Source organism: Cebus imitator, unplaced genomic scaffold (genome assembly GCF_001604975.1).
Source record: "Cebus imitator isolate Cc_AM_T3 unplaced genomic scaffold, Cebus_imitator-1.0 Scaffold101, whole genome shotgun sequence".
Taxonomy (NCBI): domain Eukaryota; kingdom Metazoa; phylum Chordata; class Mammalia; order Primates; family Cebidae; genus Cebus; species Cebus imitator.
The window spans coordinates 3,304,664-3,310,084 of NW_016107416.1; the positions used below are offsets into that span (position 1 = coordinate 3,304,664).

The 5,421-nt window shown below is 40.0% G+C and overlaps 1 pseudogene; it reads right to left on the reverse strand.

The window, feature by feature from the left end:
* The window catches only part of LOC108310053, an 11,398-nt pseudogene extending 6,761 nt beyond the window's left edge, over nt 1-4,637 (reverse strand).
* Nucleotides 4,638-5,421: the final 784 nt, after the last annotated feature.

Sequence of the window (5,421 nt, forward strand, 5' to 3'; positions counted from 1 at the left end):
TGTTTATGTGGTGAATTACATTTATAGACTTACGTATGTTGAAGCAGCCTTGCATCCCCGGGATGAAGCCTACTTGATTGTGATGGATAAGCTTTTTGATGTGCTCTTAAAATTGGTTTTCTAGTATTTTAATGAAGATTTTTGTATGTATGTTCATCATGTATATTGGCCTGAAGTTTTCTTTTCTTGTTGAGTCTCTGCCAGGTTTTGGTATCAGGATGATGTTGGTCTCATAAAATGATTTGAGAAGGATTCCCTCTTTTTGGATTGCTTGGAATAGTTTCAGGAGGAGTGGTACCAACTCCTCTTTATATGTCTGGTAGAATTCAGCTGTGAACAGATCTGGACATGGGCTTTTTTTGGTTGGTAAGCTATTAATTGCTGCCTCAACTTCAGCCCTTGTTGTTGGTCTATTCAGGGTTTCGACTTCTTCCTGGTTTAGGCTTGGCAGGATGTAAGTGTCCAGGAATTTGTCCATTTCTTCCAGGTTTACTGGTTTATGTGCATAGAGTTGTTTGTAGTAATCTCTGATGGTAGTTTGTATTTCTGTGGAATCTGTGGTGATATCCCTTTTATAGTTTTTTATTGTATCTATTTGATTCTTCTCTCTTTTCTTTTTTATTAATCTGTCTAGTGGTCTGTGTATTTTGTTAATATTTTCAAAAAACCAGCTCCTGCATTTATTGATTTTTTTTGAAGGGTTTTGTGTCTCTATCTCTTTCAGTTCTGCTCTGATCTTAGTTATTTCTTGTCTTCTGCTAGGTTTTGAGTTTTTTTGATCTTGCTCCTCTAGCTCTTTCAATTTTGATGATAGGGTGTTGATTTTAGCTCTTTCCTTGCTTCTCATGTGGGCATTTAATGCTATACATTTTCCTCTAGACACTGCTTTAAATGTGTCTCAGAGATTCTGGTAAGTTGTGTTTTTCTTCTCGTTGGTTTCCAAGAATATCTTTATTTCTGCCTTCATTTCATTGTTTATCCAATCAACATTCAAGAGCCAGTTGTTCAGTTTCCATGAAGTTTTGTGATTCTGAGTTAGTTTCTGAATTCTGAGTTCTAATTTGATTGCACTGTGGTCTGAGAGACTATTTGTAATGATTTCCGTTCTTTCACATTTGCTGAGGAGTGATTTACTTCCAATTATGTTGTGAATTTTAGAGTAAGTTTGATGTGGTGCTGAGAAGAATGTATAGTCTGTGGATTTGGGGTGGAGAGCTCTGCAAATGTCTATTATGTTTGCTTGGTCCAGGTCTGAGTTCAAGTCCTGGATATCCTTGTTAATTTTCTGTCTGGTTGATCTGTCTAATATTGACAGTGGAGTGTTAAAGTCTCCCACTATTATTGTGTGGGAGTCTAAGTCTCTTTGTAGGTCATTAAGAACTTGCTTTATGTATCTGGGTGCTCCTGTATCGGGCACGTATATATTTAGGATTGTTAGCTCCTCTGCTGCATTGATCCTTTTACCATTATGTAATGTCCTGCTTTGTCTCTTTTGATCTTTGTTGGCTTAAAGTCTATTTTATCAGAGACTAGGATTGCAACTCCTGCTTTTTTTTGCTCTCCATTTGCTTGGTAAATCTTCCTCCATCCCTTTATTTTGAGCTTATGTGTATCCTTGCATGTAAGATGGGTTTCCTGGATACAGTACATTGATGGGTTTTGACTTTTTATCCAATTTGCCAGTCTGTGTGTTTTGATTGGGGCATTTAGTCCATTTACATTTAAGCTTAATATTGTTATATGTGAATTTGATCCCACCATTTTGATGCTAGCTGGTTGTTTTGCCCATTAGTTGACACAGTTTCTTCATTGTGTCGATGTTCTTTACCATTTGGTACGTTTTTGGAGTGGCTGGTACCAGTTGCTCCTTTCTATGTTTAGTGCTTCTTTCAGGAGCTCTTGTAAAGCAGGCCTGGTGGTGATGAAATATCTGAGCAATTGCTTGTTCATCAAGGATTTTATTTCTCCTTCACTTATGAAGCTTAGTTTGGCTGAATATGAAATTCTAGGTTGACAGTTCCTTTCTGTAAGGATGTTGAACATTCGCCTCACTCTCTCCTGGCTTATAGGGTTTCTGCTGAGAGATCTGCTGTGAGTCTGATGGACTTCCCTTTGTGGGTAACCTGACCTTTCTCTCTGGCTTCCTTTAGCATTTCTTCCTTCATTTCAACCCTGGTAAATCTGATGGTTATGTGCCTTGGGGTTGCTCTTCTTGAGGAATATCTTTGTGGTGTTCTCTGTATTTCTTGGGCTTGAATGTTGGCCTGCCTTGCTAGGTTGGGGAAGTTCTCCTGGATAATATCCTGAAGAGTGCTTTCCAGCTTGGATTCATTCTCTCCGTCACATTCAGGTAAACCTATCGAATGTAGATTAGGTCTTTCCACATAATCCCATATTTCTTGGAGGCTTTGCTCATTTCTTTTTACTCTTTTTTCTCTAATATTCCCTTCTCATTTTATTTCATTGAGTTGATCTTCAATCTGTGATATCCTTTATTCTGCTTAGTTGATTCGGCTATTGAAACTTGTGTATGCTTCACAAAGTTCTTGTGTTTTTCAGCTCCATCAATTCGTTTATATTTCTCTCGAAGCTGTTTATGCTCATTAGCATTTCATCAAACCTTTTTTCAAGGTTCTTAGTTTCTTTGCATTAGGTTAAAACATGATCTTTTAACTCAGAGAAATTTGTTATTACCCACCTTCTGAAGCCTGTTTCTGTCAATTCATCAGACTCATTCTCCATCCAGCCTTGTTCCCTTGCTGATGAGGAGTTGTGATTCCTTGGAGAAGGAGAGGTATTCTGATTCTGGGTATTTTAATCCTGTTTGCACTGGTTTCTTCCCATCCTTGTGGATTTATATACCTGTGGTCTTTGTGGTTGGTGACTTTCAGATGGTGTTTCTGAGTGGACATCCTTTTTGTTGCTGATGAAGTTATTTCTTTCTGTTTCTTAGTTTTCCTTCTAACAGTCAGGCCCCCCTGCTGTAGGACTGCTGGAGGTCCACTTCAGACCCTGCTTGCCTGGGGATCACCTGCAGCAGCTGTAGAACAGTAAGGGTTGCAACCAGTTTCTTCTTCTGTTATCTTTGTCCCAGAAGGATACCCACCAGATGTCAGCCTGAGCTCTCCTTTATGAGGTGTCTCTTTGGTTATACAGGGGTCAGAGAGCTGCTTGCAGAGACAGGCTGTCCCTCATAGGAGCTCAAGTGCTGAGCTGTGAGCTCCATTCCATTCAGAGTTGCTGGGCAGGTACGTTTAAGTCTGCTACAGCAGAACTCATAACCACCTTTTTTTCCCAGGTGCTCTGTCATGGGAAGGTGGGGCTTTATAAGTTTCTGTCATTCTGCTGCCTTTTTTCAGAGATGCCCTGCCCAGCAAGGAGGTAGCCTAGTCACAGTCTGTCAGCAGAGGTGTTGCTGAGCTGCCATGGGCTCTGCCCAGCTGCTGTGTGAACTTCCTTGCAGTTTTGTTCATAGGGGTATAGTTAGAACTGCCTCGGTAATGGTGATCTGCCTCTGTAATGGCAGACTGTCTCTGTAATGGCAGACTGCCTCGGTAATGGCAGACTGCCTCAATAATGGCTGACTGCCTCAGTAATGGTGGACTGCCTCAGTAATGGCAGGCTGCCTCGGTAGTGGCAGTGTTGCCCTTCCCCCTGACAGACCTGGACTGTCCTGGGTCTAGCTATGCTTTCTGTGAAACCCTCAATCCAGAGTGTTTCAGATTGCTGATCTTTGTGGGGGTGGGACCAGCCAAGCCAGATCACCTGGCTCCCTGTTTCAGCCGCCTTTTTTTCCGGAAATGCACCACGAGTCTCCAGCACAGCTGTTTCAGCCAGTGCAGCGGGTCTCCATGCAAAAACTCACACAAATCCGGGCGTCATTTCCACTGGCGACTGGAACACCTGGGAGACAGAGTCAGCTGTTCAACTGAAAAAAAGGCAACTGGGATTTTTATAGTTTCAGGTCTTACATTTAGGGCTTTAATGCATATTGAGTTAATTTTCATATATGGTGGGAGGTATGTGCCCAGTTTCTTTCTTCTGCCTATGGCTAGCCAATTTTCTCAGCACCATTCATTGAATAGAGAGTCCTTTCCCCAGCATATGTTTTTGTTGACTTTGTTGAAGATCAGTTGGTTGTAGGTAAGTGGCATCATCTTTTTGTTTTCGTTCTGTTCCATTGTTCTATGTATCTATTTTTTTTTTTCTTATTTTTATACCAGTACCATGCTATTTTGGTTACTATAGTCTTATCATTAATTTGAAGTTAGGTAATGTGATGCCTCAAGCTTTGTTCTTTTCACTTAGGATTGCTTTGGCTATTCAGGCTCTTTTTGGTTTCATAAGAGTTTTAAGATTGCTTTTTCTAATTCTGTGAAAAATGACATTATTTTGTTCTGATAATTCTTAACCCTTTCTCAGATCAGTTTTCTCATATGTAAAATAGGATAATAATAATAATCTTCCTCACAGATTGTGTATTAAATGAGATCTGGAATGTAAAGTTCTTGGTATGGAAATGCTAGCTATTATTTTTACTAAAAATGTAGTAGGGTCTCAGTGTCCTGTATATTGATGATCTTAAGGTTCTTATTTTATCCCTGTCATTTCTTACCCTTGGTATGTGTGAATGCCATTGGATTTCACAAGCAAATGTGTAAGGATTTGCCTCTTTACGGTCATACATGTTAAAACAAAGGAAGGCAACTGTCAAAGCTTGTGTTTCTTTTTATTCTATGGAATGAAAATCAAATATGGCTGGTCAAATAATAAGGCCAATTATACTTGATTATTGTTTCATGAATTCATTTAAGTCAACTGACCTCTCTGGGCTGCAGCTTCCTTGTTTGCAGGATAAGGGAGTTAGACCAAATGAGTAAACTGTTTCTTTTCAGCTAAGTTTCACCTGATTACTACTATTTGTGTAATATTAACTAGATGCTATATAGTCATCTTTAATATGCTTGAAGACAGTTATTAGCTTACTCCTCAGCCTCTTGTTGTTGATCATAGAAAACTATTGGGCACCTTTGTTTCTACTGCATCTATTCTCAGCCTGTATAATGAGTCTCAGAGCCTCTTGTTCTAAGATCTAGGAAGGCTGTTGGCTCTGGAATAGGGATGACCTTTTAGAAAAGGTCACAGTGCCAACTGTAAATTTTCCCCAGAGAGACATCAGGCCCTGGGTAAGGCATGGGTTCCCCTAACTGGATGGAGGGTCAGAGCCAGGATGGTTGAGTAGAATTTTAGAAATGAAACTTCTCCACGACTTGGAGCATGGTTTTGTCACTTACATACAGCTCAGAAGTGTGAGTGAATCATTCTAAGGACAAATTTCTCCAAAGGGCAGAAAGATGTGTTAGGGAGGTTCACAAAGACTGTGTCTATGAGAAAGTTGAGCTGTGAACAAAGAAGGTCTAC